At 41.1% G+C, this 13029-nt stretch overlaps 1 protein-coding gene across 2 annotated transcripts in view; it reads right to left on the minus strand.

Annotated features, from left to right (window-relative positions):
- Positions 1 to 13029, minus strand: part of GRM7 (glutamate metabotropic receptor 7) — a 906501-nt gene that overhangs the window by 323221 nt on the left and 570251 nt on the right. The window lies entirely within an intron of this gene.

Genomic DNA, 13029 nt, shown 5'->3' on the forward strand with positions numbered 1-13029 from the left:
TTTGATGGTGAGATCTGCACTGGAGGACCTCAGGATGACACGATGATAGCCACATGCCTTGCATCTCCAGTGAGCTAGACCAAGGACGAAGTGTCCGCATTATCATTCTCAAGATAATAACTCATGATTTCAGTGTTTACGACAGACCAGATTCTCTGTTTCAACAGATTGTTTTTTCAACAATGTATGCAGCAGTTGCTATCACTCCCTTTTGGCCCTTAAGAAAACAGGCTTAGATGGAGTAATAATGCGCCCACAGTGAACCGTTTCACCATATTCTGCATCTCGGACTGTATCAGCTGCCACCCTCCGAATATCATTTACAGAACCCTCTTCATTTCATAATGTCCCACTGTGTAGTTGACTTTCTAATCAAAATGGAAGTTTTTGAAGACACTGTGGATAAACTGAGTCCAACAGAAGCTCAGTACTGTTCATAAGGAGTGTGAGACCAGAAGATACCAAGAGGCCAGGGTCCAGGAAACCTCTAGCCACCTCTTTAGGACAGTGAAGCTTTAAATATCCCAAGGGAGTCATACAGTCTTGTGAAAACCAGATTAGATTCCATACTTCAGGGCCTGGGCTTTAATCCCAGCTCTGCTCATCTAAGTCATGGAAATAAGTCATGAGCAAATACACACTTAACCTCTCTGATCTTCCTTTCATCTGTCTGTAAAAATGAAAATGACATCACTTCCTTCCCTCATAGTATCATGTTTACGACAGTGGAAAGAGTCTGGAAACAGAGAGAGTTAAGGTCAAGAACCATAGAAGATGAATTTACTTCAGTTTAAGTTATTCAAAGTTTTCTGGTGACTTTAATGCCATTAAAAAGAAAATATAACTCCATATTCTAAACTCCATGATAAGTGCACATCAGGTTAGTTTTATTTACCACTCTATTCCCAGCACCCATCTCATGGCCTGAAATACAGTAAGCCTAAATGGAAAATTTGAAATAAGTAAACAAGACAGTGAAAGAAAAATAATAGAAAAAAAGAAACCTATGAAACGTAGATTATATTTTAGGGAAATTAAAAAAATATTCTGCATCTCTTAGGTTACTTTTCAAGATGTCAGAAAATGAGTGTTGATCTGGTACATAGTCAAGTTTCTGTTTACAGACACTTCCTTAACTGATTTGGGAGTCATGAGCTGGGCTGGTAACGGATCTCATTCTGATGTCAATACGGACTGATTAATCTGACTGAAAGTCCTCCTCCTGCCCTCCCACAGCCCTACTTCCGGACAACTGTTCTGTAGAATAATGATATTCCTAAATAAAGGAGGATCTTTCGGGGAAAGATGCATGAGTCCTCCAGCGTTTCCAAGGACACTACCTGTATGCACTTGGTCATGTACACATGTACACACCCTCCCAAAGGGTCATTGGCTACGAGCTTGTACTTTTCTCTCTCTGCTGCACACATGGGCATGCACAGGGCAGACTGTGGCATTGGTGGCCCCTGACAGGCCATGCTCCCTGGGCTTCTCATCCTTGTACAGTCCCCTCTTGTGCACCACATTTCTGTCCAGAGGACACTGGCAGGTGAGACGGAAGTGGAGGCTGAGAACCCGTGTGCACACTGTGGCTTGTCTTTGAGGAATTCCCTCCTTGGAATCCAGCTGCTGTGCTCTAAGAGGTTTGACTGGGGATGTGAGGCCACGTGGAAAAAGCCCAGCCAGACCCAGCCTCTCAGGAAAACCTTTAAGGACGCTGTAGCCCTCCAGCTGACTTCAGTAGAAGAACCATCTCACCGAGCCCAGCCCTGGCTGCAGAATCGTGGGGTCTGGTTTGTAAGCCAAGACCATTTGAGGAGGTTTACTATGCACTTTGAAATGCTCCTTCATTAGCACAGCACCCTGCACCCCTCTCTGTGCAACCCCTGAATGACGGCACACTCTCACGGAAAAACATCCTCACCCGAACACAAAGAGGCTTCATGAACCAATCACATGCCATGGGCCTGAACCCCCACCCAGACGGAGCAGGAACTACTAAGATGGCTCAAATTAAAGCAAGGATACATACATGCCCCAGCTCAGAAGAAAACGCCTTGAGAGGAAACCTCATCACTGAAAAAGTCTCTCCCTCTAAAACGCCTCTCTCTTCAGCCTATGTCTTGCTGAAAATGCAGCACGTGGACGAAGCAAGGGCTAGTTTGCAGCATCTAACAAGCAGGCAGGTGACTCTGGAACATTTAAAGGGGAAGCAAAGAGCAGGAAGGAGGCAGTCACCTCCCTTTGCTCTAAGTGAGGACTGAGACTTGCCGAAAGCCAGTAAGCCCCGCGCAGGCTCCCTGCACGGGTCTGAACCAAAACCTCTGTCCTTCATACTCACATATCACGCTGGCTCTAAGCCGCCTCCTCCTCCTCCTCGTTCTCACAGTGGCCCTGCTGGCGACCCTCACCTGGAGGCTGAGTACTCCTGCTTCCCAAATGCGTATGTGAATTTCTTGGGAATCTCATGACATACAGATTATGATTCAGGAGGTCCGGAGAGGGACTGAAGTTGCTCTGTTCTTAGTAAGTCCGCGTGGTGTCCATGCTACCCCCACTTTAAGCAGCAAAGCTGTAGGGCAAGCCCAGCGTTTTTAATAAGCCCCAGGTGATGTCCAGCTGCCCCCACTTGGAGCAGCAGAGCTATAGGGTAACCCGAGCATTTTTAACAAGCTCCAGGTGATACTCATGTTGCCATGAGAAGCAGGACTGGAGAGCAAATCCTAAACTTGAGCGCGTTAACACTTGAGGAGTTCCAGCCCAGCTGGCTAGGGTCTCAGCACTGTCACCCTCTCAGCCTTGGTTCAGACGAGAGGGCCGTCACTTCGCTTCTGTAGATGAGGCTTTCCCCTAGTACCTGCTCAGCAGGGCAGGAGCCCTGCCTTGCCGTAGGGGAGGCCGCAGGAGGCTGCGGGAGGTGGACCCTGCGGTGTCTGCCCAAGGTGAATTTCCTGCTGTGCTCGCTGGGTCTGTATGCCCTGGGGCATTGCTACTCTGGGCTCCTCTGCAGCCTCCAAAGGCGGATGCCCTGCCTGCCTCCTGTTATCACTGTGGCTTCTCCAGCCTGGAATCCTATCCTGGTGCTGTGTCTCAGTGCTTCTCTGAAGAAACCTGACATAGCCCAGTGTCTTCAGAACCATCTTTGAAGGTCCATGAGCCCTCAGCCAGGTACTAACAGCGCATATATTTGCTTCTGAGCAGTTTCCTGGAGATCTAAACTGCCGACCTGTACGAGAGCTGCACTTCCCTCCTGCCATTAGGGAAGGCACATGGTGGAGTGGCAAACGTAGACACTGGGGTCACAATGTGTAGTTGGAACCCAATTTTGCCACTTTCTACCTGTATGGCCTTGAGCAGATTACTCAGCAATCTGGTGTCTCAGTTTTCTCATCTCTAAAATGGTGTTAATGTTAATACCTACCTTCTAGCATTGTTATGAGATTAAATGAGCTATTATTGTAAAAGTAGGAGGCACTGAACCTGATAAAATAAAATGTGAACTGCTGGTAGCTCAGTAACACACTCACCTGTTACATATCTACTGAGCATTTATGCTGTGCGCTCATAAACCTTAGGATAAAAACACACATGGTTCCTCATGGGATTCATACCCAGCCCGGTGGGGAAGACAGACTTTAAAAAGTAGCATTAAAAAAAAATGTATATAGGGATTTGCATGTGTGTTGGTGGGGGGGTGGGCGGTTGGACCACAGCAAACTGAGACTTTCTTTTCATTCCTAATAGAGCTCTTAAGAGAAGTGATCTGGACACACATCCCTTAATTACTAAGTTACCAGATTTTAAAATGTAACCCAAGGCAACAAGACTAAGGTTTCAGTTCATAGAAAACAGGATAAGAATTATGTTAAAGGAAGGGATGAAACTTGGAAGGGACGAAATTCTTTGTATTTAATTGTTCCTTTTGTTGGAGAGATGATTTTAATTTCAGAAATTAATCTACAGGTGATGCTAAAGCAAATGTCCCATTGGGTACATGTTGAATATTCTTATAATCTTGGAAGTAAACCTACAACAACATGGAAATAATGAGCAGGGTTTTGGCTGACATTGCAACTACACTTATCTGGTTCTTTCCCTTTTAACTGGAATGCTGCCCGCAAAGGTCCCCTGAAATCTGTGGTTGACCCAAGAGTGTGCAAATCTATAGACACATAATTCATCCCCGGTGGTATATTTGGTATGTTTGACCTTTTCAGCTGAGAAGGAAGGAAGCTCTCCTAAGTGTTTAGTATGAAAGGGAAGCTATCAGAAGGTCAAGAGGGGGTCACAGGACACACTGCCTGCTTGACCAAGGTGAAGGGAGGCTGACAAATACTAATAGCATCTTTGATAGCATCAGAAAGTGACCAATAAGTAGCCCTCTTCACTGCTTTATCTACACGAGTCATGCACTGCAGGTTAGAACATACTGACAGGCTTGAATGGCAGGGAGCCCCCAAGGCGTTCCTCACTAGCCTATAAGGAGGAGGCTCCTGGCTCTTCCTGGTCAGCTTCTGACTCAGGAAGGATGCTAATGATTCAGACACATGCAGCGCCTGACACATCATAGGCACGTGACGCCCACAGAGCAGATGAATGAATCAGTGAGTAAAAAGAAGAGCAGAAAAGGCAGATGGGGTCAGACAGAGAAAAAGAGCGGATCTGAGAGAGAAAGAATGAGAATAAGAGAAAGGAGACCAGAGAAGGATAGAGGAGAGAAGGGAAGGGAAAAGGGGAGGCGAGGCAGCGATAAGGGAAGGTGATAAGGGCAGACAGACACATGGACGAGGATAAGAAGCTGGGGAACTCACATTCCCTGCAAAGCAGAGCAACAAATTTGGAAAACAAGTTTATATTTGTTTTATACCCTTTTCCATTTCTATGATATAACTCATTGTGCTGGGTTAAATTGCAGCCCTCAAAAAGGTAATGCCTTATTTGGAAAATGTGGATATTGTAGAATAAGAAATTATGTTGTAAATGTAATTAAATTTAAGGATCTTAAAATGAGATCATCCTGGATTATCTGCATGGGCCCCAAATCCAATGACAAGAGTCCTTGTGAGAGACACACAGAGGAGACCCCCTGGAGGAGGGGCCGTGGAGAAGGCCGTGTGGAGATGGAGGCCGAGACTGGGGAGACGCAGCCCCAAATCCAGGAGGCCCCGGAGCCACCAGAGGTTAGAAGAGGCAAGGAAGGGTCTCCCCTAGAGCTTTCAGAGAGAGCACGGTCACGCTGACATCTTGATTTCATATTCTGGCCTCGAGAACTGTAAGATAATACATTTCTGTTTTTTTCCAGCCACTAAGTTTGCGGTCCATTGTTACGGCAGCCCTAGGAAAGGAGCTAAAGTAACTGAAAACAAACATAGTAATTAAAAAGTCCTATTGTAGGGCACCTTTGTGCAGTTTCTCTCTAGTCTAAATGACCACATTTGTTTCTCAGATGTTCCAAACTGACTGACAGCTTGTGGAATGTTTTTGACCCACAGACTTGCCCTTTCTATTTTGCCCCTGTGTATTTTTAAAATTAATTTAAAAATCAGATTTCTCTTGCAAGTCCAGGTTTTCGGCTTCACTTGGAAAGTCAGAAGATCTGGGAACTCAGACCCCATTCCTAGGTGCTGAGGAACAGCTATTCCTCCAGGGTGGCCTCAGCTCTTCCGCTCACGGTATTTCCCACCGCCTCTCAAGGTTACATCTCGGGCCTTGATCCTCACTTGTAAGCGGTGTGCAGCTGTCACAGTAGATGCTGAACCTTCCACCCCAGAGGAATGCATCTCTTTTACTTTAATACATCTTTGCTGAAACTGAGTGACATACAATCTCCCTGAAAATGGTAGTACTCTCTCAGGTCTCTAAGAATATAACCTTGAAAAAGCCACTAAGAACCTAAGGAAAGCAGCAGGACGTACAATGAACACAGAGAAATCATCTAACCTCATATACATGAACAAAAAATCACTTAAAAGTTAGAGTGGAAGACCGCAATTACAAGAGCTACAACAGCAAAACATACCTATCCAAGAATAAGTGTATCTTTCCATTTAATCAGGTTGTCTTTTGTCCTTCGGGGGAGTTTTTTAAAGTTTCCCTTATGTCAGTTCCCTTGAAGCTAATTTGTAAATTTTATGTGATCTTAATAAAAATATTAACTTTCTTTTCCCCCTAGAGCTAGACAAGTTTCATTTAAAATTCATATGGAAAAATATATAAGAACCAGGAGACATCTGAAAAAGATGAGCAAGTGTGCGTGAGTGTTAGTGGGTTGAGAAATGCAGGTGAAGGAGGGTAAACTCTACCAGATATGATGTTGTAACAAGAGATTATAAATTCTCTCTGATTAAAGAAGAGTAGTCCTGACACAAGAATAAAGAGATCAGTGCAGAACCGACAGTCCAGAAATAGACCTAAATGCACAAGGGAATTTCACATAATAGAAAAGAAAGGTAGCATTTCAAATCACCAGAGACATGCTACCTTTTTAATAATCATTAATAGCAACAGGTTGGATAATTGGATAATGACCAAATTGAATCTCAGCAATTTAACATTGTTTTAGCGCACAAGAATTGAGGGAAGCATTGCATGAATTTAGCCATAATAAGTGAGTTAGGGGTTTCCCAGCTCTACAAGAGAATAGATTTTGCAAAATTGCAGAACTGGAGCTCCCCTGCCCTTGCTTTGAGGCAGCCTGCTGCAGGACCTCCTCAGCGGCTCGTGGTGGCATGTGGCCTGCTCCCTGTATCCTCCCCATGTGGTCTGCCTGCACCTGCTTGGTGCCGGCGGCTCTCAGTTGCTTGTCTAACCTCTCTCACCAGACTTTGAGCTCCTGGCGGACAGAGACTATGCCCTACTCATTTCCACCCTCCCAAGTTCCTGCAAACATTTATTGAACAGAAGTTGAAGATGTGTAAATCATTTGGGCAAGAGGATCATTACTGATCCAGTGGGACCAATCTAGGCTCCCAGGTGCACCCCCAATATATCTACTAATGAGAGTGATTGAAACCAGCCATAATTTTTTGAGAAAACAAATAAGAATTATTGCAATGGAAGTCATTCCACAAAGAACAAAAATCCCATGGGAAGTGTTTACAGATGAGGTAGAGGGAATAATGTTTGCAATATTATTCCACAAAATGCCTCCAAAGGGCTGTTGCCTATTATATAATGTCAGAATACCTGACATTTTTCATTCCTTTGAAGTGCCTGGGAAACAGAAGGGCAGTTTATATAATCTGAATATACTTATATGGGAACAGATATGGGTATAAATAGCACACATAAAATTGATAGTTTTATGAGTAGAATGGTTAAAAGTAGACTGAAACTAGAATTGTAGGGTTCAATTCCTAGTTTAGTCACTTGCTACTAGATGACCTTGAGCAAATGACCTGACCAGTCTATCAGTCTGTAAAATAAGGATAATGCTAATACCTACTCATAGGAATGTTGTGAGGAGCGTCTGAAATAACCCTTTACAATGAAAGTTCAGAGGGGCTAGTTAACACATGATTGGCAAAAAAACATGAAGCTGGGCTATCGATTATGGGAGTTTATTACAAGTTTCTCTCTGCTTTTATGTATGTTTGATAGTTTCTACATTAAAACATTTTAAAGTAGTTATGAAGATGATTTAAGCAGTGTTTATAACAGTGAAAACTTAGAACCATTACAAATGTCCCCAAAGCACATGATTAAGTAATATCTATATGCTGCAATAGTATGCAGTCATCAGAATTTGACAGAGAAGAAAGTATACATTTTAAGAGCCTACCCCAGGAATCAGAAATTCATGTTACTGTTATATGAGAACAGTTAAAAACACTGTGATAGTATGGCTATGCTATGCATAAAAATATATGCTATATATTTATTATATATATAAATGTGTAATATTGCATATATGTATGTGCAATTTATGTATATATATATATAATATAATACTCATCGGATATCAATAGTGGATCATTTTCTGGAGGGTAAGTGCCATTTATTTTACTTTTAGCTCATGCTTTATAATTCTTTAGATATAGTTATATATATTTAAAGCAAAACATGCATACATATATATAAAGCAAAAACATACACATATTTCATATGTACATATATAGACATACACACACATACCCCAAAGTGTATGTCCATACCACATAGTATTTATTCAATCTCTTGCAATAGTAAAACTTGGTAGAAGAGCAGTTATCCTTCAAGATAAGCTATTTCCACACACACCTAATTTTCACAAATGTAATCTCTGACTCTCATTTATGACATTATCTAAAGTAGGCATAATGAATATACTCACTACATCTAAAGCCACAGCAGACATGAACAATCAATCATGACCATTAGTCCCAAGGATCCTGCTCCCCATATTCTTTACAGCTTAGCACTTTAGAAGATAATTTTTTTTTTAAGATAAAAGTTACATACCATCCTTGATATGATTGTATATTTTCAAGACATTATTCATGGCAATTGACTAAATATCAAGTACTATTTTCAGATATGAATATTTAAATAAATTAAGGATAACTCAATCTAATACTTACTGGGTGACTACTATGTCCTAAATTTTGGCCTATATGCTTTGCGTGGATTTTATATATTGGACATAAAAATCTGTTCTCTGCTCTCGAAAACTCTCAGTACAATAACATCTCCTGGAAAATACCAAGAAACTAAGCTTTTTGCTTAATATAATCTGTTCAGTGCTTTTGTGAAGGAAATTCGGTAGGTGGTAGGAATTGTCTCAATAGAAAACCAAGAATATTAGGGCATGTTACAAACACCGTTTATTGACTGGTCAGTGTTTTGGTTTAATGCTATTGTTTATATTATGAAGATCTTTTTTTTTTTTAGGCCTCAGAAGAATTAAGGATTTTTCTATGACTATCTATGAGGACTTCAAGAGGCTTCGTGGGGGAAGAAGGACAAGGTTGAATGGAAGTATATCCTAAATTCCATATAACACACAGGGTGTTGCAACCCTGCTTCCTGAACGCCTGTCTTATGATTACTTCATTCCAGGGCTGTTCCTCCTTTACCTTTTTTTTTTTTTCTTAAACCAGGCCTTCAAGAATCAGTCCTCTACCAGAGTTCCTCTTCTCAGTCCCCTAAACTCTAAACCCCATCTTAGCTTCTATCACTTCCTTAACATCCAGGAAGAACCAACCTGAAGTTCCCAGAGAGGCTGCCAGCCCCATTACCAAGCTGGAGATGCTTGTGTGAAATCCAAAACAAGTGCTGAGCATCCACCAGGGCATCTCCCGATGGAGACCCACCTCTCAGAAAGGACAGCTTTTAGGTAAGAGGAGGAGCCCTTGGCAAGACCTGGAGCCTGCAGATGCATCACCCTAGGACTGGGCTGTACCAACCCATGGGTACTCGTGTGTGCAGAATTCCCTTTTCCAAGCACTCATCCAATGTTCCAAGTAAGGCGACTGCAAAATATCCATGTCTAGAACAGCAGTTCATACCCCTGGCTACACAGTGGAATCATGTATGGAACTGGAAAAATATATATGTGTGTGTGCATGTGTGTGTGTGTACACACACACACACCTATGCTTGGATTCCACGTCAGAACAATGACATCAGACTTTCTGTTGGTAGGTCTATAATCAGCATTTTTAACTTCCCAGGTGATTCTGATTTAGAGTCTGAGTTGACAACTGTTATGGAATATTATGAAATCTTATCACTTATATGTCCATTTTACAAACACTCCAGAAATGGTATCTCAGGGATACCAGAAACACAGAAAACAAGGACTCTTTACTAGAATATATCTATTCTTGATATATATATCATGATTACTCAGATAATATCACATGCTCAAACATCTTCTAAAGCATCACATAAGGATTGAAATATATTACCATAATTGATTGAATCTCGGTGTTATTCTTTGAAAATGGATACTCATTATATGAAAGCTTTCCAAAATTTGAATTAATAATACTCTGCTATATATACAGAATACATGCTTATTCAAGCTTGATATCAAGCCTAATGAACGCAGTCAGATTTGTGTTTCTATAGTAAATTTTGAGAATATTTTTAATATATAATTTTGTGCAGAAATGTTTAAGAATGTTTTGAATCATATTAAATTATCATAAATCCATTCATTTGTGTATATAATTTTCTAACAATCATAATTTTACAAAATAATGAATTTAACCCATAGAAAATATTGCACAGTTCAATAAATGGAACCTACCCATTTTTTTCCCATCCAACAACAGCAAAAGCCAGACAAACTTGTCAGAGAATTATTCTGCATTGTGGAAGCTTCATGTTTTATTTTTAATAACAGTACAAGAATCACGTTGCCTGGTTACCGTCTTCATTTTGTACTGATCTAAAAATGTCTCAGCAGCCAGAAGTTTTCAGTGAGCTCAACACCTAAACTTATATAATCAAATATCTGTAACAATCCAGAAGGAATTTTACTAAAATGATATTTCATTTTCTTCCTAATCATGAATTCAGCAAATGCCTAAAGACTGTATTTTGAAGAAAGACTCTTCTTATGCAGCTCTGAGGGGAAAAGAAAGACTGCAAAAAAAGGGAACCTCAAAAAACAATCAGACCAGTGTCCTAAATGTGTGACTGTTTACTATTTGATTTCCCCTGGTACTGTAAGTGAGAACAAGAAAACATTTTTGGACATCAAGAAAAGCTTAAATTGATATTTAAAATATCTAATAATCTAATGACAAATGTCAAGTCATTTTGGATTATTTTGTTTGAATAGAACAATCTCACATCCTGGCTTTTTGATCCCTCTTCCAGCAACTCCTAAAACATGGTATTTTGATGCTTATTACTTCTCTGTGTGTTGTTGGGCATGTTGATGAAGACAACATACTTTTAAATGAAGTAAGAACAAGCTGACGATAGGTTCTATCTAAATAAATGTCTCAGGTAAAGGTCGAGTTCAAGAAGCAAATTCAGATCATTTCATTCTTTCACCACGAAGTTACCAAGGTATTTCTGAGGTGAAGACACTGTAGTAGGTGCTACAATAGGAAAGGTTATTTGTTTTGAACTCTTCTGCTCTTCCACGTTTGGGCAACTATATCCCCTTTTCTAGGAATCCACCTACATATTCATGTGGTTGTACCAGGTGTTGACTGACTGAGTTAGAGGGAAGGAGCTCACCCAGTCTGGGTCAGTCAAATTCCCTTCCTTGGAAAGCTGAAATCGAAAATAATGATATTCCTGTCTCAACCCAGACCGCTCACTCTAACAGTAGAAATATAAATTCAGCAGTTGCTGAGAGCAGCCATGTAGACAGGTAAGTAGCAAAAGTCACTTGCATTGGGAGAAAAGAATGCAACCATCAGAAGCCGGGAGAGAAGAGATATGGAAGGGAAAACGAACGCCTTACATTTTCTATGGGGCTCAAGTAACTGGTTCCAATTTGTATCTCAGGCATACATATATTCCTTGCTTTTGGGTTTTATATAACATCACCTTCTATTCATAATTGATCATCCCCCCTCCTTTGGGCTTAGGCAAATCCCATTGGGTAGCTGCTATTGACTGCCAACTGTAAGGGCTGTAACTAATATTGATGGGGGTGAGTCAGATAGGGTTCTCAAAGAGATTGCCAAAGAGTAGAACACATACAGAAAATTTTAATGGAAGGGAGAGAGTTTCAGCAGCTATAAGGATGAGATGATGGGCATTTTCACAGGAAGAAGCAAACATTCCTCAGGTGAAGGTGAATCAGAAAAGTTTTTCAGAGGACTTATACTTAATCAATGTATTTGAAATGTCTAGAATGATGACCAACACTAGTTTTTCTTTCAATTTTTTTTTCTAGGTATTGGTTATTACAGGATACAAGTTCAATTTTCTGCCATTTGGTTCAGCCACAGAAATCCTTGTTTTCCTCTGAGCATGGGACACTGTTGGGAGAGCTTCATGCTCTATTTTAGCATGAGCAACAGGAAGCATTTGATATTCAAGCCATACGGTCATATTTTAATGTGGCCTCGCCTCAGACGTGATGTGTCCAACCATGAAATGCGGTGGGCACTGTTTTTGCCATAGCCCTGCTGATGACTCTTCCTTTAAGAAGCAGGCAATACCCGAGTGCCACAGGAGTGTCTGCGACAGTTCCTGGCAGAGCCTATGCTTGCTACCTAGGCTGGTGACATTATCTAAAGAAATACAGGCCCATTTCAGTCACCAGGGATTGCTTCTTTGTTATCCAAATTTCAAGTGTCTGGGATGGATCCAGAAAAAGGCTGACAGAGCAATTAATCACAGCAGAAATTAATTAAAACAAGAGGCCCTATGGTAGGGAGAAAATGAAAACATACCATACACAATCCCAGCCCCCGAGGCACTTTCAGTCTTTGGGGGTAGGTAAGAAAATACAAACAACAATAATGATAATGATGATTAATGTTTATTGAAAAGAAATTAAATACTTATACTGGCCTAAGAGCATTAAATGTGTTATTTCACTCCTCACAACCATCCTAGGCATTAGCGATCATTATCATTTGGTGAGTGAATAAACTGAAACATACAGTGTATGTAACTTGCCCAAAGGCTCCTAGCTAATGAGTAGAACCTGAACACGATCCATCCGAATCCAAAGGGTACGCTCTTAACCACAAAGGAAGAAGAAATGAGAGAACAAAGTCACATAAAAATTTCAAAAGTACTCTATAAATGTTACAGGAATTCAGGAGATGAAAAGGGATGCCAGGCTGGAGTTTTGCCCATTGGTACCGTGGCAGAGCTGTGATCTGACCTCAGCCTTGAAAATGCAGAGTTCATGTATACAGGAAAGACTGAAGGGTAGGGAAGATAATAACAAGAAGAAAAAATGTGTTTCTGCATGATGAGTAGATGGATTTGACTTCAATGGATGCTTTATGCAGAGGAGAACCTTATGTAAAGGTATGAGGGGGCCAGGTGGTCGAGTGTTAGTGTAAAGAGTCTGGATATTGTCTCCTGGGCATTGTGAAGTCATTGAGGGTTGGTTCTTAAGAGTGG

Source organism: Manis pentadactyla, chromosome 1 (genome assembly GCF_030020395.1).
Source record: "Manis pentadactyla isolate mManPen7 chromosome 1, mManPen7.hap1, whole genome shotgun sequence".
NCBI lineage: Eukaryota > Metazoa > Chordata > Mammalia > Pholidota > Manidae > Manis > Manis pentadactyla.